Raw genomic sequence first — 21,106 nt, 5'->3', positions numbered from 1 at the left:
GGGGCCGGGGGGCTGATACTCCAGGCCAGCAGGTGGCGGTAATGCACCAAATATATTGATGCAAACCGCTGTTTAGAGCAGAAGAAGTATCACACTGCAGCTTTGCCGGCCTGGTCTGCAGTCTGCTCCGTCTGAGACGGTAAGAATTTTAAATGTATTACAATGAACTACAATCCAACGATAATTAGTCATGGCAGTCTCTTGTTCACATGACCGCTGTAAAATCCACCGTGTTTATCCGGTGCTCTTTCTCCGTGTGTGATTGTCACAGGTTACTCAATGCTGTTCTACACGAGGAGCTCCATGCTAATGCGATCCTCCATTCAAATATATAATGGTTTCTCCTGTTCGCCAGTCGGCATGAACACATAAATACTGTGGATATTACGTTACATAACCGCAGTGAAAGAACGGTAAACTCTGAACAGAGTCACGGTGTGTCTTTGAATTCACGTCACGTTATAAATGTGTTCTGATGAAGCTTGAAGATGCATGCAGTTAATATTCATGTAGCTATTTAACTGCTCCACATCCATTTGAAAGAATAATTACTGTTTACTTTGCATATTACGGCTGTCATACAACATATACTCAATTCATACATGAAGTGTTATTAGAGATTAAACTACCACACATCCCGTGTCCAGCTGTTCATCTCTCTATTGCAGACACTATGGAGATGTTTGGACTGCAGTATAATGAGCATGGTTGCCCCCAGTTCCTGTGGACTGGGACCAGCACAGGACCAAGACTGCCCGACCTCCTCCAGAGCAGTGCATCCACTGCACAGTCATCGTAATGGTGCTCAGTATTAATTATTAATATTATGAAAATATTTGAATTTTATTTTAAGCAAATCTGTAACTTTCTTTAAAAAAATTACACTGCAGTCTTGTTATTGGTGACCTCAGCTAGGCCCAGAATTATTTTCATGAGATATCACCATGCGGATTTCGAATGAATTCAATTTAAAGTTAGCGAAAAATAAATATTATTAATATTATGACAATATTTGAATTTTATTTAAAGCAAATCCGTTACTTTCTTGTTTATTCTGTTTCTTTATAGGACGTGGCACTAAGGAGGATTGTCCAGCCGCAGGTTTGTTATGTTATTGTGCTTTGAAGTTTATGAATCATACCAGTATTTGCTTTTTGAAGAGACCAATTGACACCATTATTGTTTCTGCAATTTTGTTTTCCAGATGACGCTGAAGAACCGTTACAAGCCGCTAACACCAGTCTGCTTCAGCAGCTTGGTTGAAATGGAGATTGGATGATGCACTGTGCCCAACTAATCATACACGTGATGCCTTGAGAGGTCGGGGTCAGATTGTGAGTACTCCTCCGTTTTCCTGATCCGATGTGAGGTCAAAGGTCAGGGATGTCTATGTGTCCAGATTGTAATGCACTCCGAGACAAATTTGTAAATTGTGAAAATGGGCTATACAAATAAACTGAATTGAATTGAGACGTCAGTGCACAACTCAAGACGACAAGCATTTATGCATTTTACATCGAATTTACATGACGCGGTCTATACTTCACGTCGGGATACACGACGCATGAATACGTTCACGTAGTTAAAGCGCCACCTAGTGGCTGAACTGGACTTTTGTCGAATCCGCCCCAAACTTGTCGCGCTCGTTACAAGTCGCGGCCCGAGTCGAGTCCGACCGCGCGCCGGGTCTCGGCGCCGGCTCCTCGGCGCCGCTCCCCGACCGCGCGGTGGCGAGGACCCGTTCGACGCTGCTTGCAGCTTTAATTGTGTTTGTCTTCGATGTCGATAAACAATCCCACTGCCGGTTATGGCCTCCTCCTCTTCTCCAGTTGTTCCTGCAGAACTACAGAGAGACTCCTCTGGTTGTATAGAAGTCCATGCTTCATGTGTTAAAGCTGCATTCCCTCTCCTGACCACCAGGGGGCGACTCCTCTGGTTGTTTAGAAATCTATGCTTCATGTGTTGAAGCTGCATTCTCTCTCCTGACCACCAGGGGGCGACTCCTCTGGTTGTATAGAAGCCTATGCTTCATATGTTAAAGCTGCATTCCCTCTCCTGACCACCAGGGGGAGACTCCTCTGGTTGTATAGAAGTCATTGGTTCAATGGTTCATGTGCTAACTTTACCCTTTCCGTGGACTCCTAACTTTACCCTTTCTGTAGACTCCCAACTTTAACCTTTTCCGTGGACTCCTAACTTTAAACTTTTCCGTGGACTCCTAACTTTACTCCTAACTGTAAACTTTTCCGTGGACTCCTAACTTTACTCCTAACTTTAAACTTTTCTGTGGACTCCTAACTTAACTTTCCCGTAGACTCCTAACTTCAAACTTTTCCGTGGACTCCTAACTTTACCCTTTCCGTGGACTCCTAACTTTAAACTTTCCCGTGGACTCCTAACTTTACCCTTTTCGTGGACTCCTGACTTTACCCTTTCCGTAGACTCCTAACTTTAACCTTTTCGTGGACTCCTAACTTTACCCTTTTCGTGGACTCCTAACTTTACCCTTTCTGTAGACTCCCAACTTTAACCTTTTCTGTGGACTCCTAACTTTACTCCTAACTTTAAACTTTTCTGTGGACTCCTAACTTTTAACTTTCCCGTAGACTCTTAACTTCAAACTTTTCCGTGGACTCCGAACTTTACCCTTTCTGTAGACTCCTAACTTTAAACTTTCTGTAGACTCCTAACTTTAAACTTTCTGTAGACTCCTAACTTTAAACTTTCCCGTGGACTCCTAACTTTACCCTTCTCCGTGTCTCGGTAACTTTTCCCAACATCAGGCGTGTGTGACAGTGGAGATGAAGGAGCTCCTGAGGGACGCCGGCCTCATGGCAGCAGAACACAGGCGCAGTGCGCATCCATATGGATGTCCACCAGGCGCTGGCCCCCGGCTCCTTTTAGGGGCTGCCACCATGACGCGTGCCAGAGAATAGCATTAGCAGCTCCATCCACGCCAACTCCATAAATAAACATCCTCAGATGGCCTCAGGGGTGGAGCAGACACCTTTACTTCACCTCCCTGACGGTGTTATAACTTTACTTCACCTCCCTGACGCCTCAGTGACGGTGTTATAACTTTACTTCACCTCCCTGACGCCTCAGTGACGGTGTTATAACTTTACTTCACCTCCCTGACGCCTCAGTGACGGTGTTATAACTTTACTTCACCTCCTGACGCCTCAGTGACGGTGTTATAACTTTACTTCACCTCCTGACGCCTCAGTGACGGTGTTATAACTTTACTTCACCTCCCTGACGCCTCAGTGACGGTGTTATAACTTTACTTCACCTCCCTGACGCCTCAGTGACGGTGTTATAACTTTACTTCACCTCCCTGACGCCTCAGTGACGGTGTTATAACTTTAGAGTAATTCTATATTTGTGTTTGAATATCATGTTAATAACATTTTGTTTGTCACTGTCGACTTTGAAATAGTTTGAATGACTTCATAACGGTTAACTCCATGAATCAGATGTTTTTAACATATATATAATACAAACATTAATCAAACTGCACACAATAACAAACCTCAATATTTACACTTCTTGTGTTTTCCTGCATAACGTGTTTTATTTATTTTTCATATTTAAAGAGTTTTTTTAGTTTGATCAAGAATAACTCCTGAATATTAAAGATCATGTGATATTAAAACCAGATTTTTAATATTATTATCACCTCTCTGTTAATGCCGGTTTACACATTCTAATATTAAAGTAATTTGACTGTTTGATCCCTCGATGCTCCTCCTACTCCCCCTTCCTCCTCCTCCCCTCCTCCTCCTCCTCCTGTCTTATTGATCTCCTTCATCCTTCGTGTCTCATGCTCCGAGCCTCCGTCAGACGTCATAACATCTGGAAGGAGGGAGGGTGACGAGCTGTCACTCACCTTGATGGATGACCTGTCGGCCAGGTGCAGGTGGGCGGGGCCAAGGGAAGTCTGTTGTTTTATAGTTGATACACATTTTCAAATATCAGCTGATTAGCGGAAACAGGAGGGAATCAAACCCTCGCCCTTCAGGCAGGTCAGTGCCTTGCTTCTTCAGGGCCATGTTCACATTCAAATGGAGCAGTTAGTACAACATATGTGGATATCGTCCACGAACATACACATATTAAGATTCATTGACTGTTTTCTTCATTTAATGATACTTTGTCAATTAGTATTGTTCATTTAAACCTATATTTGTTTTCTATATTCTATATATTATACAGTATATATTGTATATTATTCAATTCAGTTTATTTGTATAGCCCAATTTCACAAATTACTAATTTGTCTCGGAGTGCTTTACAATCTGTACACATAGACATCCCTGACCTTTGACCTCACATCGGATCAGGAAAAACTCCCAAATAACCCTTCAGGGGGAAGAAGGTCAGAACCCTTGAGGAGAGAACAGAGGAGGATCCCTCTCCAGGATGGACAGAACAATAGACAGGGTGTCTACAGGAATAAACCAGTGAAATTTAAGACTTTTTAAGACTTTTTAAGACCACGTCTAAATAAAATTTAAGACCTAATTTACGATGGAAATATACATTAATCTAAATTAATTAATTCAAAGTAAACACACTGTTCAAAATTAACAGTATGGTGTAATGCAAAAGGATAACACAAATGTCATTGCTGTTGTAAATTATATTTATTAATACATTTTCAGAACATTTAAGTCCCATGAACAAATGTCTCTAAAATTAAGTAAATATATTTTAAAAATACATGCAACATAGTTCCTTTTGAACAAAAAAAATCCATAAAATAACAAATAACATTTCCAGCTGCTTTTAAAATGCAAATTCATTCACATAATAGAATGTATGTGTGTGTGTGTGTGTGTGTGTGTGTTCTCATGTCTCTATGTGATGGATGTTTGTGCACAGGTTCATGTCTACTCCTGAGCTTTTGTGAATATACTAGGAAAACAATCCTTTTCAAACTGTATTAATATAAAAACTTCCAGTTGACATTTGGTCCATTCTCCTGGAAAAAAGAAAGAAAAAAGGCAGACATTAGCCAACAGTCACCACATCTCTTATGACACCACCACTTCAGATTAATGTCAGACTGGATAAATAGGAATGAATACTATTTTTACAAATTAAGCATCGCGAGCCATCCCTTGAGCCTAGTGAACACTATGTAGACATATTGACAGGTAAACACCACTCTACTTACTACCATTCTAAAACTATTTTTAATTAGTCTAATTAATGTGTAGTGCGCCTATCCATCGCTGTTATTAACTTGACACATGAGTAAAGCTTAACTATATGAAACACATACTCATATACATGAGGATAGTTAATACATATATTTATGTTAGACTTACTTTGAGATGCTGAAGTAGGTCCTGGTGTCATGGCCCATGAGCTCCACAGGATCCTGACTGGACCGGGTCACTGAACCGAGAGCACATGAAGTCCAGCTGTCTGCTCGCGGTGGTCTGGTCCAGAGTCTCGTGGAACAGAATGAAGAACGCACTGCAGCGTTGGTCTTCGGTGATGAGCTCTTTGTTGCACGGCGCTGGATTTCCTCCGGTGACCTCCAGCGTTGTAGCGTTGACGTCGTTGCTGGCGGCGGAGCAGCAGCTAGCGGCGGAGCAGGAGCTAGTGGCGGAGCAGGAGCTAGCGGCGGAGCAGGAGCTAGTGGCGGAGCAGGAGCTAGTGGCGGAGCAGCAGCTAGCGGCGGAGCAGGAGCTAGTGGCGGAGCAGGAGCTAGCGGCGGAGCAGCAGCTAGTGGCGGAGCAGGAGCTAGTGGCGGAGCAGGAGCTAGCGGCGGAGCAGGAGCTAGTGGCGGAGCAGGAGCTAGCGGCGGAGCAGCAGCTGGCGGCGGAGCAGCAGGAGCAGCAGCTAGCGGCGGAGCAGCAGCTAGCGGCGGAGCAGCAGCTAGCGGCGGAGCAGCAGCTGGCGGCGGAGCAGCAGCTAGTGGCGTAGCAGCAGCTAGCCCCGCGGGCTGCTGGCGGCCTTCGCTAGTCTCTGTGCTTCTTGCTCTGCTCGTGAGATTCCACCGCTGGAAAGTCTCCCGACACATAACGCAGATTCAGAAGCATTTCACCCACCGTGACCAGAAACACTCGTTCTTTTCAAGCCATTGTTGTTGAACTTGCATCCTGCCATGTTTTCTAAAGTAGCCGATGCTTCACGTTGTAGGGGATGGGACCGAATACGCGGTGCTCACCCGTGTGCGCGCATCACGGCAGAGCTTCGATGCCGGTGTTACACCCCTACTGGTTTTCAAACCTACTGGTTTCCCTGCGCGTGCGTTGTGTTCTCTTCACATCTGCAGCGGGGCTCTGTCTCGCTCACCAGATTCGTCACACATTCACAAACATATTGCTGGAGATCTTCAAGCCTCCGTTCATATCCATTTCGGCGATTACGATTGTATAAGTGAGCAGCGCATTACAGCCACGTAGGAATAAATACATTTAATAAAAAATAAAAATAAAAAGATCGCCCGACCTGGTTTCGATCTCTGTCACGCAAAATGAAACTGCACTCAAAGCCGCGCAGTCTGTGCGCTGCGCCACCAGATATTAGTTTCAACTCAAGTAATTGATATATTCAACCATTACGTCACATCTTTTGTTTCATGGGAACAGTTTGGCGGAGGCGATCTGAAACAACTGGTTACCTTGTTAGGATATTTACACTTTGAAACATGTCTAGCGATGCTTGTTCGCAACGCAACAGCCACACAATACCGACAACAACTAATTGACTTTCGTGACGAGTATATAATGACGATGGTACTGTGAACAGAGATTAGAAACATTGCGAACACTGAACAACAGGAAGAATGGAATACTTGTAATGTTCCATCTACAAAACAATGTAGAACATATTGCTGGAGCTCTTGAAGGGGGGTGATGGGGGTGATGATGGGGTTGATGGTGGTGAGGCTAGCCAGGGCAGTGAAGGGCAGGCTGTGGGTGGTGATGGTGGTGACGGGTTTGAAGCTGCCAAGAGCAGTGAGAGGGAGGAGGGGGGTGAGGGGGGGAATGATGAGGAGGAAGGAAAAAAAGAAAAAATATATAATAATAATAAGAAAAACAAAAAAAATGGGGGTGATGGTGGCAAGGGTGGGGAAACGCAAGTTACGTATGTAACTATGGTTCTATGAATCCTGGATGACCGCCAGAGGCGGTGCTTAGCACTGGATATCTTCCGTCTTGCGCATAGCAGGTCGAGTATTAATAACGACAAAGTCACCCGTGACCTCGGATGACCCGCCCACCGGGTATAAGTTCCGGTGTCATCCCGAGATCAGTTCTACGGAATCTTCTCGCGAACTCACGAGATTCCGAGTGACCAAGAACTCTGGCGGTCATCCAGGATTCATAGAACCATAGTTACATACGTAACTTGCATTCTATTTCATCCTTCCTGACCGCCAGAGGCGGTGCTTAGCACTGGATGACTTATATCAACAGAGTCACGAGGAATCCCAAGGAAACTACCTCATATGACTCAAGCAGAGGATTTGGACGGAGAACCACCTGCAATGCATGGAGGGTGTTCCCGTTCACTCTGTAGTCTCTGGTGAATGTGCGCAACGATGCCCCTGAGGCTGTTGCATACATATGCACCTATATTCCCTACGGGCATACCTCTCCGGGTCGCCCGTGATGTGGGAACGCTGTTGGTAGAACCCCATGCTCTGGATGGCAGAGCACGGATGTTCACCACCTATGCACAGGCAATGGCCTCCAATATCTAGTGGAACAGGCACTGTTCTGCAGTGGCATAGCCCTTCTTAGATCCACCCTAACTGACTAGTTATGGTGGTCAAGCTGTGCAGGCTGGACAGGCTGGTTGAGACCCGAGCGTGCCAGCACCTTTGGGGGAAGCCACTGCTTTAGGCCGCAGTGTGACACCCGATCCCTCTGAGTTCCCCTCAGACAAGGCTCATTGACCGACAGGGCGTGTAGCTTGCCTACTTGCTCTGCCGCAGTTATGGCAAGGATGAAAGGTCTTTGCCGACAGCAACCACAGCTCTGCCTCTGCCAAGGGTTCGAAGGGAGGCGAGCATAGGGTGTCCAGTCCCACGGGCGAGTCCCCTGGAGGAGCCCTCGGGGGGGGGGGGGGGGGGCTCAGGGGATAGTCGCTGAGGCCCTCCTTATGAAGAGGGACACCAGCTTGTGGCTGTTCCGCATCATTGTCGGCTTTAGCATGCTGCCATGAAATGGCAGCTATGTAGGCCCTCAGGATAGAGGCAGACATACCCTTAACTAGAAGAGATGACGGAGGCGTGAGTGCCGTAGGCACGAGGCACCGTACTGGGTCCCTCCGTCCGCTGGTCGGGAAGCGGCTTCGGTCTGCACATGTCTTGTAGACGGATGGCACTCTGGCGTTTAGAATAGTCCTTTGGACTGATTCTGTTCAGCTGCTTCTGCTCTCCTGCGGCCAAGCCCTTTGTTGGGCACGGCCGGGATCGGGATGGCAGGTCCCACCATCTAGCTGTGCTAGGGTCCCGCATGTCAGCGAGGCACCGTGGCGTCTCACAGCGAAGTCTGTGCAGCCAGGGGAACCAAGTCCTGGCTGGACGCAAGGGGGCCACCAGCAAAATTCGGTGGCCCTGTTGAAGACCCCGAGTAGTTGGCAAGATCAGCGGAAATGTGGGGAACGCCTGGTTCCGTTCTCCTGGTCGATACCTCGCCCGACAATTGGTCAGGTGAAAGGTTACCGGAGTAAGAAAAGTCAGAAGGGCACAGGAGCTCCGTAGCAGCTCTGCAGCCCTAGAGACCCCTGGAGGTTCAAGCCAACACGTGGTTGAGGCGATGTCTCGCCCAACAAGTACATATTCCCTCCCAAGTATGGCAGGAACTGTTTGAGCGCTAGGTGCATGGCCTGTGGCTCCAGACCCAAGCGTCGCGAATAGACTGTCCTCTGGAAGTCCTGTACCGCCAGACTGCGCCCCACCTTGAGAGGCGGGAGTCTGCTGTGGCGACCTCCCGGTGGGGCGGACCCCTTCCCTGGGGATACCCTCTGACGGGTATGCTCTCACCCTCTACGGGGATAGAGCCGAGGGCACCACTGTGACCCCCATCTTGTGCCTGTGGCCCCTGGCGAAGGCTGTTAGGCCCTCCATGCGAAGGGCGCAGCGACAGCAGCCCAAGCATTTGCTCGATAGGCAAGGAAAAAAGGATAAAAGACCACTGCCTGCCCCCTCAGAGAGTACCTACCTACTTGAGTGACGGGCAGGCCCACTTAGTGGCTGCATCTAGAGCTATACCAATGAAGGTTATGCTCCGAGAATGGCTCAGAAAGCTCTTTATGTTCACGAAGGCCCAACCGGGCAGCGTGAGAAAAGAGTGTAAGACAGCTGATGCAGCTGCCAATTTACCCGATAGGCAAGAAGAGAGGATAAAAGACAGCCACCTGCCCCCTCAGAGAGGGGAACTGCAGAGGATGCTGTCCACCTGTCTGAGTGACGGCCAGGCCCGCTTAGTGGCTGCATCTAGAGCTACACCAATGAAGGTTATGCTCTGAGAATGGCTCAGACAGTTGTTTGTTCACGAAGGCCCAACCGGGCGGCGTGAGAGAGAGTGCAAGTAATGCACTGTGTGGCCCTAAATGGGTATGGCGCACATATCAGCCAGATCGTCCAGGATGGCAGTTTCCTCACGCCCTGGTGATTGCAGGGCGGCAGTAACGCCTTTGTAAAAACTCCTGGGGAAGTCCATATGGAAGAAGCCTGGGAATAACGACTTTGGAAAGCGAAACAGAGCAACCGTCTGTGAAGCATTCTAGGAACCTGACAAAAGGCCTCCCTTAAGTCGACAGACGTGAGCCGATCTCCTCTGGAGACCACACGAAGGATGTCTGCTGTGCTCAGCATGAGAAAGTCAAGACATGGCGCCCCCGAGTCTGCGGGGTGTGGACACGGTCCTGCGAAGACCAGATAACTGCTGCCTGGTCTAACCGGCTTGCACCGTGCGCTGCTGCGCCTGTAGAGCAGGTCCCCTGATTTCACTGGGACAGTAGGGAGGTTGTTCCTACATGCCTCCGACAAGGGTGCCTGCGCCGGCCAAACAGCTGGTCTGAACCCTGGAGAGCATTAGGCGCCCAGGTTCTCTTGAGGTAAGTGCAAATGCCTGCAGCGAAGCATCACTGAGGCTGTAGTCAAGTATGACATATGAGGGGGAGTTGCCGTGTAGTAAGCACGGTAAAATGGTCACCTGAGAACCGACTGGGCTCGAGGGCACCGGTCATCCGACCTCGGAGTCCCCTTGGGGAAAAACCGATGGATGCGATAGTCAGCTCAATGGATGGCATGGGACGAAGGCCACATTTGGCCATGTCCTGCATGGACGCCGGGGTTCGGTGATCCGTCGTAAGATGGTAACCCTCAGATAGTCTCTGGAGGAGACTGAAAAGGTGGCAGGGCCGGGAATGCCCCTGAAGAATGCACTAGCGTGCGTGGGGTTCCAGCTGCTGTATATCCAGCAGTTCCTGTGCCCTGCGAATGACGAACCCGATGGGGCCGTCGACTGCCCCCTACAAGGGGCTATGGCCTGAGGAATGGGAACCAGGCCCAGAAGCGTGGGTGGGCCGCTTGTCCCCGTCCTCCAGTAAGGAGATTGGTGGACACTGCCACTGGGATGTCCTCCCTTGGGAATGGATCAGCCGTGGGTGGAGCTGATGCTTCAGTCCTCCCTGCACTAGGGTGGCGACTTATCTGAGCTAGTTCTGCGGTCAGCAGACCTACTCTATAAGCTAGCATGCCCGATTGCACTGCTAGGGGAGCCCCTGCGGCTCCTAGCCGGCGCTTGCAACTGGTCGGCTGGCCTGGAGCTGACCTGACCTGTCTGTTGGGGTCCTAGCAGGAGCTAGAGCGAGCGCACTCCGCTACTGTGGCCCAGGTCCTGTGGAGCAGGACAGAGACAGCCCGTCTAGTGAGGGGAGAGCGCAACGCTGCCCTCACTCGTACAGTAGCTGTAGCTGCTGGGGGTCGCAGCAGTAGCACTCTGCTACTGTGGCCCAGGTGCTGAGGAGCAGGACGGAGACAGTCCGTCTAGCGAGGGTAGAGCGCGGACGCTGGCCTCGCTAGTACGGTAGCTGTAGCAGCTAGGGTCGCAGCAGTAGCACTTTGCTACTGTGGCCCAGGTCCTGTCGAGCAGGACAGAGACAGTCCGTCTAGAGGGAGGACACCTCTTCAATACAGTAGCTGTGATTACTGGTGTCCTATCAGTAAACTTAAGCGAGAGCACTCTGTTACTGTGGAAACGGTTTCCGTAGAGACCGTTTAGAAAGCGGTCTAGAGAACAGCCTCTCTAGAGAGAGGAAGTGAGGACACGCTTGACTAGTCCAGTAGCTGTAATTACAAGCATCCCACGAGTAGCCCGGGCGAAAGCCTGTGCTACGGGGAGCAGGTCCTGTGGAAACAGTCGCAGTGAGAGGGCAGGTCTCTTCGAGGACCCTCTCCACTAGTATGACCACTGTACTTACTGGTGCCTCCCAGTAAGCCTGAGCGAGAGCTCTGCGCTACTGTAGACGCTGATCCCGTGAGCACGGGTCAGAAAACAGCATGTCTAGTGAGAGAGTGAGGACACACTTCACTCGTCTGGTAGCTGTCAGCGTTAGCGTGGCATTAGTTAGCCTGAGTGGAGACGCTCTGCTAGCTGTAACAGCGGCAATGTCATGGAGGTACATGTGCAGTATGCATCAGTATCGACTTATAGCCTCCTTAGCGTCCCCCCGGTGAGCCTGAGCGGGACGCTCTGCTCACTGGAAGCCTGTAGCAGTGTGGCATCCAGCCGCAACGAGCGGACGCGCTCTCGTTAGCGCTGTAATCGCCCAGCAGTAGCCTGAGCGAGAGCACTCCGCTACTTGGGCCGAGGTCCTGTGGAACAGGAGGTAGCTGTCGGATTTAGCGTAGGCTCCGTTAGCCTGAGTGGACACACTCTGCTAGCTATGCACGGCGGCAATGCTACCAAAGTCAACACACACGCTATCCCAATCGCTAGAGAGCCGGTCGCGCCGGTGTAGCAGCCTGGCGACACCGAGCGGACGTGCTCCCGTTAGCACACAGTTAGCAGGAGCGAGAGCTCTGCTCCTGTGGGATATGCCGTCATAGACAACAATTGTATTTGATCTCACCCGATTGAAGCTTCGCGGTGAAGGTGCTCTGGTGAAGACCGAGAAAAACCCGTGCGTTCTCCGGTCCGCCTCGACGGACCGCCGTAGAGAAACGTCCTCCTCCTCAGAGGAGAGCTCGTCGCAGCCTCTGGAGGGCGACGGATCGCAACTCCGACCATTTGGTCACAAGGCTCCCCGCGACGAGCTTCAGTTAAACTTTAGCTTTAGCTGATGCTAACGTAGTAATTCCGTTAGCCTGCGTTTGCGAGAAGATGAAAAAGAACTGATCTCGGGATGACACCGGAACTTATACCCGGTGGGCGGGTCATCCGAGGTCACGGGTGACTTTGTCGTTATTAATACTCGACCTGCTATGCGCAAGACGGAAGATATCCAGTGCTAAGCACCGCCTCTGGCGGTCAGGAAGGATGAAATAGAACTGCCCAGAGCAGTGGGGGGGGAGGGTGTGGGTGAGGTGAGAAGTGATGAGGATGAAGAAAAAGGAGGGGGAAATAAGAAAAACAAGAGAAATGTTGCTGACGGGGCTACGGTTGGCAAGGGTAATGGTGATGGTGGCAAAAGTGGTGAAATCACCCAGAGCAGTGGGGGGGGGAGGCTGTGGGTGGGGACAAAAAGAATGGTGATGGGAAACCCATGGAGGTGGTAGGACAGGTGGGTGGAGGCGTAGGGACGGAGGAAGAAGGTGTAGGTGAGGAGGGGGCTGAGCAGGTGGAGATGGACGAGGAGGCAGGGGGGCAGAAAGAGGCCCCAAAAAGAAAAAAGAGTGGCCAGAGCGCCGGCGGCAAAGCCAAAGCCAGCAGGGTGGAAGTGAGGAGGAGGAGTCAGGGGGCGGGGCCGGAGGAGGACAGCAGTGACGAGGAGGGGGCAGACGACAGCGACTCTCCTCTGATTTTAACTAATAGTCAAGAACAAAAGATGTACACAGCTGATAAAATAAGCTTGTTTTTACATAAAACAAAAAACAAAAAAAGAGTAGAGGTCAAGGATCACTTCCCTGACCTCGTGGCCTTTGTACAGTCTTGCCACTACCACATGAAAAAAAATAAGTTTGAAAAGCAAGAGGTTTTTAGGATTAAAAAGATTTTACTCAAAGTAAAGGAGTGCATCCAGCAGGGGGAGGTGGAGAGCTCCAATGTGGGTTTTATTTGATTTGTTGGTTTTAAGTTTTATTTGTTTTTTAAATTCTTTTCTTTTAATGAACACATTCAGAGTCGGAGTTTTAAACGTAAATGGAGCGAGGGATAGTAAGAAGAGAACATCTATTTATGAATTTAACAAGATGAAGGCCAACGATGTTCTCTTCTTACAAGAGACGCACAGCGACAGCACCAACGAGGCGGACTGGAGGAGGGAGTGGGGGGGGAAGTCCTTCTGAGCCACAACACCAACCTCAGCGGAGGAGTGGGCTTCCTCTTCTCCAGGGCCTTCAGCCCGCGGTCACTGGAGGTCAAACACATCGTGGAGGGGAGGCTGTTCTTTGTGAAAGCACGGTTCGACCTTTTTAACGTGGTTTTTATAAATGTGTATGCTCCAACAACTGGGACAGAGAGGAAGCTGTTTTTATCCAAAATTAATGATGTTTTAAATGACTGTGCCTCGGAGGATTTTTTATTCTTGGGGGGGGATTTTAACTGCACAGAGGATGATTTTAATGACAGAAACCACACAGAGCCACATCCAGCTTCACAGCAGGTGCTGAGGAGGCTGGTCCATTCTCATGGTCTGGTGGACGTGTGGAGAAGGATGCATCCGGACTGCCGACAGTACACATGGTCCCACGTTAGGGAGGGAAGGATCTCCTCAGCCAGGTTGGACCGTATTTATGTTTTTAAGCACCATTTTAATATTTTTAAAATGTGCAGCATTGTTCCGGCTGGTTTTACTGATCACTCTTTGGTTTTATGTCATGTTTTTATTAGGAACTTTTTACCCAGAAGCGCGTATTGGCATTTTAATTCAGTTTTAACTTTCGATAGGAATTTTAGGGAGGTGTTGTTTTATTTTTGGGGCGTTTTTAGGCTGAGGAAGAGTGATTTTAATAATCTTAGGCAGTGGTGGGACCGTGGTAAAATAGAGATTAGGCTCCTTTGTCAGCAGCACACTTTCAACGTCACTAGAGACGTCACCAGATCTATGAAGGACCTGGAGACTATTTAATGACGTCATGACGGCAGCAGGTTAAGAGCAGAGCCGCATTTAGACTATGAGATTGTTTTTGAACGTTTATTATTTTGTGTACTTTGTCAGTGTTTTTTGCTGTTTAAAATAAAATCGAAAGAAAAGGAAATGAACGGTCTCCTGTCATGTGAGAGAAACTCACTGTCTGCAGCTCTTTAGCGGATTAAGAAAACAACAACGACGGAACGCCGCCACAATGACACGACCAGATTGAGCTGGATCATCATCACTGATGTTTCTGAGAAAGGGCCCCACCCCCCAGCCCCGCCCCCTGGTGGCTGATGGTGACTGATGCTTCACGGCTGATTGTGGTTGGCTGGTCTCTGGAGGGGAAATTAACTTGATTCTCAAAGTGCGGCCCAGACGTCTCTGATTATATTATATATTATATGATAATGAGCCGACGCTGGGGACGCTTTAGCTAACGAGCCCGGATCATTCTAACCTCCACGCAGAGACGAGCACACAGAGGGCCATATGGCTGAGACACACACACACACTCACACAGACACGCACACACTCACTCACACTCACACACACACACAGACACACACTCACGCGGGCTCCCAGCATGCACCAGCTCAGCTGCTGCTGTGTGGCTTGATGTGGCTCCGTGGCCCCGCGTGCCTTCGGTAAAGGTCGTGACCTTTACGCCCAGAGACCCGTCCGGCTGTCGAGGGAAGCGGCTCAGAATAAAAGGGGAGGTGGCTTAAAGGTGCGTTTCAACTCTTTGTCCCGAGCTGTTGCTCTTCCTCTGACGAGGAGCCACCGTCGTCATCGTCAGAGGAAGAGCTGCGTCCAGAGGGATGGAGCTGAGAGCTGGACGCACTCAGTGGACCAATCAGATCGTCTGCTTCACTCCATCGTCCTGCAGAGCTGGCCCGGACCTGGGACACGGGTTAGAACGATATGTGAGGCTCAGTGAGGCTCTGTGAGGCTCAGTGAGGCTCTATGAGGCTCTGTGAGGCTCTGTGAGGCTCTGTGAGGCTCTGTGAGTCAGGCCAATGCTTGCTGCTTCCTGCTTGCTGCTTCCTGCCTGCTGCTTCCTGCTTGCTGCTTCCTGCTTGCTGCTTCCTGCTTGTTGCTTCCTGCTGGTTGCGGGGGCTGGAGCAGCCGTGCGGTCCACCACATGAAGGTCTCCATGAGTGAAGCTGCGTCTCTGGTTTGAAGTGTCAGGTTAACTTAATCCAGACTGGAGCGTCGTTAGCTTCTCGTTCCTCTGAAGTCGTCTTCTCTCTGCGCTCCCTCGTGGACTCACACATGTTTCTCAGGCATGAAAACGGGTCAGGGGTGAAAAAGGTGAGGATAGGCATGCGGGGGGGGGGGGGGGGGGTGCTGGTGGTGACTTCCACGAACATCGATGTTGGACGTTGTATGATAATCTATAGATCCTCCATTCTGACACCAAGTCAGTGATCGGGCCCTATAATACTATAATAATAGTAATATTGTGTATAATATGTAGGGCTGTGAAATGATTAAAAATTTTAATCGGGTTAATCACAGGTTTTTGTGGATTAATCATGATTAATCACATATTACCGATATTCTCGGTATATTTTGTGAGAACATAGAGATTTATGACAAAAGACGGATATATACATTTATACATTCTTCTATACAATGGTGCTGCAACTCAGCAGTTATTTAGCAGTTTTCTTCCATATGGAACATTAATAAATCTTCATCCTAAACAGAATGTTTAACCCTCCTGTTACCTTTCGGGTCAATTTGACCCCATTCAATGTTTAATGTCGTGTTCTTTGGGGTCAATTTGACCCCAGGCTGTTTTTCACTGTGTCAAATATAAGAAATATCAACTTTTTATATAGGGCTATTTAGGTAGTCAACAAACAAACATAAAGTACCTCACACTTAAACTTGGAAAACAATATTTATTCTAATAATTTTCTGACGGTTTTAATTGTTGGGGTCAAATTGACCCCGAGGGTAAAATATGTTAGTAAATGTAAAGGTAACAGGAGGGTTAAACAGAACATTTTCTCTTGTTTGTCAACCATTAACCCCACCATGACACAATCTAAAGGCCTCTAGTCTTCCTCTAGCAGCTGCTGAGGCAAACTGACTGTGGGTTTTCTTCATGAACTGGGCCGTGATGAAAGGGACGGCGGGACACCGCTGCAAAGCTGAAACCTCACCGGCCCGGACAGGTGGACAGATTGACAAGTGACTTTTTTTTGCTCGGTCCCGATGCGCACGGAGCTCTGTGGCGAGCGAGACGGAGATCGATAAGTGTTAACGCAACGCGAAGAGACAGAGATGACATGCTGCTGTGGAGATACGATCAACAACAGACATTTAGTTTAATAAAAGAACAAAGACGTGCTCTAGAGAACATGTCAGGGGGCGGGCCAATCTCTTTAATGTCATGCAATCTACCGACACTACGCCGCGATCGACTGGCAGGTCGCGATCGACGTGTTGAGACCCTGATCTACAGGAAGTAAAAGTCGTAACAAGGATTCCGGAGGTGAACCTGCGGAAGGATCATTACCGATGAACAGACCGTCTGCATGAGAGCGGACAGAGTTCAGATTGAAGTGGTGGATTGGAAGCTCATTTTGCGCATGCGTTAAAAAAATTAAACTAATTAATCCTGTAATTTAATCATAACGCGTTAACGCGTTATTTTTCACAGCACTAATAATATGGTCATTCATGAACCAACTTCCTTTTGTTGTTGTTGGCGTGAACAAGTCTTCAAGTCTTGTGCTCTGCTGAGCCATGAGTCTGTTCCTCGAGTCTGTTCCTCGAGTCTGTTCCTCGAGTCTGTTCCTCGAGTCTGTTCCATGAGTCTGTTCCTCGAGTCTGTTCCTCGAGTCTGGTCCTTGAGTCTGTTCCTCGAGTCTGTTCCTTGAGTCTGTTCCTCGAGTCTGTTCCTCGAGTCTGGTCCTTGAGTCTGTTCCATGAGTCTGTTCCATGAGTCTGTTCCTCGAGTCTGGTCCTCGAGTCTGTTCCTCGAGTCTGTTCCTTGAGTCTGTTCCTTGAGTCTGGTCCTTGAGTCTGTTCCTTGAGTCTGTTCCTCGAGTCTGTTCTGCCTCTACCTGGTTGTCACGATCTTCTATACCATACCTGCCATAAATATCATGATACAATACCATAAAAACAGTATACCATAAATACGATACTGGTATATTTATCTATAATAGTAATAAATAAAATATCTGTATGGTTCACTTTTTACCAACTTTTTCAACACTTAACAAATGGCAGTAATATTAGTATTAATACAGCAAGATATGAATGAAACTACATGGTTCCATCATAGCATTGATGATACACTATGAGGCCGTTAGTCTCTGACCAGATGATACAGAGTTCATCAGGATGAGCAGCTGGAGAGTTACACAACTTTACAGATTGAACTTAAACATTTCACTTCTGGCATCTTTTTTTAATTTTTATTTTTAAAGCCGAAAATTCCGCCACTTAAGGCCCCTCGCTGTGAGCGCTGCGCTGCGCGTGCAGACAGCTCGACACGGAGCAGCGTGGCTCTGATCGCTCTTTTAATGAAGTATTGAGACTAAAAATATGCTAAATCACATCGCTCTTAACGTACGGGTACTTTGTTAGCATCGCTCCACCGTGCAGCGCGACAGCAGCAGAAGTAGCGGCTAACATTCAAGCTAACCTAAACCACCAAACGCTGGAGACATCTTGACGCTGATTGGCCGAGACGCGACACGTCCCATCAAAGATGTTTTATTGCGAAGAGCACCACTCCACATTTTCTCCGTGTCCCACTCCAATCTCATAAACGCCGGCCGGCCAATTGACCCCCCCCCCTACCCCAAAACAAAAACTCTTCGGATCTACACTCAGAAAGGTTTGACCATTGTCTACTCAATAAAATTAAGGCAACAAAGTGACAATTAATATAATTGAATAGAATGTAATACTTCATCTTTGATTAAAAACTATTGATTTAATTAAGCAAATTTAAACAAAATATTAAATACAAATATGTTGGATTTACTAATAATATGGCAAATGTTGAGTAAATCCAAATCAATTATACAGGGGAAATTCTTAATATTTACTAGGTATTCAAAAGAAAGTAATTTAGATATACCAAATAGCTGTGAAAAAGTAATTTAGATTTACTAATTATGTGGATGAAATTGATTTCCATTTACTAAATATCCGGATAATACCAATTTATATTTACTAATTTTATTGGTGAAAATGATTAATATTTACTAGGTTTTCAAAAAAAAGTAATTTAGATATACCAAATAGCTGTGAAAAAGTAATTTAGATTTACTAATTATGTGGATGAAATTGATTTCCATTTACTAAATATCTGGATAATACTGATTTGGATTCAATAAATAAAATAAGTTACAACAACTCAACTTGGAAGAATGTTACTTAATTCAACACATTTAAACTGAAATTGTTATTTATCTTTACATAAATACATTTTGCAAATCAACTTATAATTGGTACCACATGACTTAAAATCTATGTAATGTTATTGATTGTCACTTTGTTCGCATATTTTTTTTAAATGTAGAATCTACTTAATATCATGCCTTCTTTTTGCAAGAATGTACTGAGGAACAGTTAACAAATTACCACATTTAGGACAACAGCAGTTAAACATTTAATTGTGCAACTTTGTTGACCATCTTTCAAAAACATTTGTGTAAAATGCCAAAATACAAAGAAATCCTGGTGTACACAAAAGAATCACAGCAGCAAGCCCTTCAAATGAGAATGACAAATTGGATGTTTCTGAACAACCCTGAATGGTAAATAACTGCAGCACTGAAACTCAGACAAAGCCTCGAAAAAAACCATGTGACTGTAAACGCACTGTAAAAAAAAAAACCTCATTGGGTCCAGACTGAAGACAGGTGGGGACAGAATCTCATGCCGACATGATGTTCAGGAAACTGGAACTTAGGGCAGGAGTAGTCATCATTACTGCTTGAAGACTCACAGGTCAACCGGTTGTCTGTGGGCTGACATGATTCTCTCTACAGCCAGAAAAAAGACAAAACAGAAAAGATTAACAATAATATAACTTTAAATAGCATTTACAACATGACTAGGTGGTTCGAACAATAAAAATGTATTCTGTTGTTAAATTAAGACACTGAACTTAAAACAACTTACTCCCGTTTATCCTTGACAACTTGTATCCGATCATGGGTCACACTAGTGGAACAGCAAAGAAGGTGTTGAGGTTCATGCTGGTAGTCGTAATCACACCTAAAAAGAAAGAGTAAGGGGATAAAGGACAAAGGAGGACATACATCCTCTTCAGTAAAACAAAATCATCTCAAGCATCAACTTTTGCTCTTTTCAATGCTAATGTTGTAAATAAAATGAAAAGGCTAGATTCACACTCAAGTGCCACATGTCGTCATCATGGCGGCCAAGGTTTGATTTCCGTGGTCCCTTTGCTGCAGATCCTCCCTGTGGTGCTTGTGTGTCTCTAGCTCTAACACAAATAAAGAAAAAACATCTTATAAACAAATAATTGCTTGTTTCTGGCATTTAAATGGATTATAATCTCACCGTGTTGCTGGGTGTCATTAAGGTCACGAAGTTGTTCCATCCAAGTTGGATTATAATGTCTGAAAGGTGGCAGGAGAAAATAATTAGCATTTTACAATTAACTAATTGTTCTTAATTATCTGTACATAAATGTAAACATTGACTCAAAGGACACTCTTTGGTGACGTCCTCATCTGATAATGTGGACAGTAAATGAAGATTTGATCATGAAACCATCCCCTCACTGGACAGCTCACGGTGCACGGAGCTTCTGAGGAGCTGCGTCATGTCCCGCCACAGCGCAGTTATAAGCGTCATGTTAACAACAGTCACGTGAACAGAGTCCCGACCACGTCAACAGCATCAAGTTAAGAGCGTCACGTGAACAGAGTCCCGACGTCACGTGAACAGACCTGTACAATAACGTGTCTGGTCACGTGACTGTCCGGACTGACCGCTCCGGTATATGTGAGCTTGTCTACACATGTCTGCGTGGAACCAGTTTCAAAGCACTTCAATAAAATCGTGGTTATTAGATGAAGTGTGTAGCACGTGACCCCTCAGGTGTCTTAACCCACCTGCCACAGTAATGAACCTATAACACGAGCGTTAGCTAAACATTACCTCAGCTAACATATGTAAAGTAAGCTAATGTTAGCTCGTTCAACACAGAAACCGACAACCTACGTTACATCGACAATGTTAAAGAAACGTGAAAACACTTAACCATCAGATAGCTAAGTTAACTTACTCTTGACGCCCAAGGCGACACAGAACTGCAGAACACCATGCCTCGAATACAAAAGTAGCTACCCGCTAGCTCACATGAGGCTAGCTCAACTCCTCACGGGAGAGCCGAGTAGAAACCTCAAAGTGTCACTAACGTTGCCCATTCAATACAACTTTTACTCTCTGAAATTAAATTAAGTTGGCATTCTTACCTCAAGAACAGATGTCATGTCAGGAGGCAGTCGTTCCTTCTGTGGCTTTTAGTGAGTCACTGACGCAGGAGAGCAGCGCGCAGCTCAAACTGCGGAGAAGTGGCGCGAAACCGGGTTCAACAGTTCAATCTGCTTTGTTTGTGTTGATTGCTGTGATCAGTCTGATCACTGCCACCTGGCCTCTCTCTCTCTCTCTCTCTCTCTCTCTCTCTCTCTCTCTCTCTCTCTCTCTCTCTCTCTCTCTCTCTCTCTCTCTCTCTCTCTCTCTGTGCTGTTTTCTTCTCTAGTAACTAGATTCTTAGAATAATACAATAAAATAGTAGGACAGGATATATTACATTTAAGAAGTTAAATAA

At 47.1% G+C, this 21,106-nt stretch overlaps 2 long non-coding RNA genes across 3 annotated transcripts; one reads left to right on the top strand and one right to left on the bottom strand.

The window, feature by feature from the left end:
• The first annotated feature begins 16 nt into the window (after positions 1–16).
• LOC130191325 (uncharacterized) lies at positions 17–1,470 on the top strand. 2 transcript variants are annotated; one of them, XR_008831164.1, is made up of 5 exons: positions 17–139; positions 272–413; positions 669–801; positions 1,069–1,101; positions 1,205–1,470. It is a non-coding gene; the product is annotated as an uncharacterized LOC130191325 (long non-coding RNA). The 2 variants fall into 2 exon arrangements; XR_008831163.1 differs by lacking the exon at positions 272–413.
• Positions 1,471–18,897: 17,427 nt separating this feature from the next.
• LOC130191327 (uncharacterized) lies at positions 18,898–19,704 on the bottom strand. The gene is made up of 3 exons (XR_008831165.1): positions 19,657–19,704; positions 19,426–19,521; positions 18,898–19,286 (listed from the first exon to the last, which is right to left on the bottom strand). It is a non-coding gene; the product is annotated as an uncharacterized LOC130191327 (long non-coding RNA).
• Between the last annotated feature and the right edge of the window lie 1,402 nt (positions 19,705–21,106).

This window comes from Pseudoliparis swirei, unplaced genomic scaffold (genome assembly GCF_029220125.1).
Source record: "Pseudoliparis swirei isolate HS2019 ecotype Mariana Trench unplaced genomic scaffold, NWPU_hadal_v1 hadal_39, whole genome shotgun sequence".
Taxonomy (NCBI): domain Eukaryota; kingdom Metazoa; phylum Chordata; class Actinopteri; order Perciformes; family Liparidae; genus Pseudoliparis; species Pseudoliparis swirei.
The sequence above is the reverse complement of the archived record's forward strand: the minus strand, read 5'-3'. Positions and strand labels throughout refer to the sequence as shown.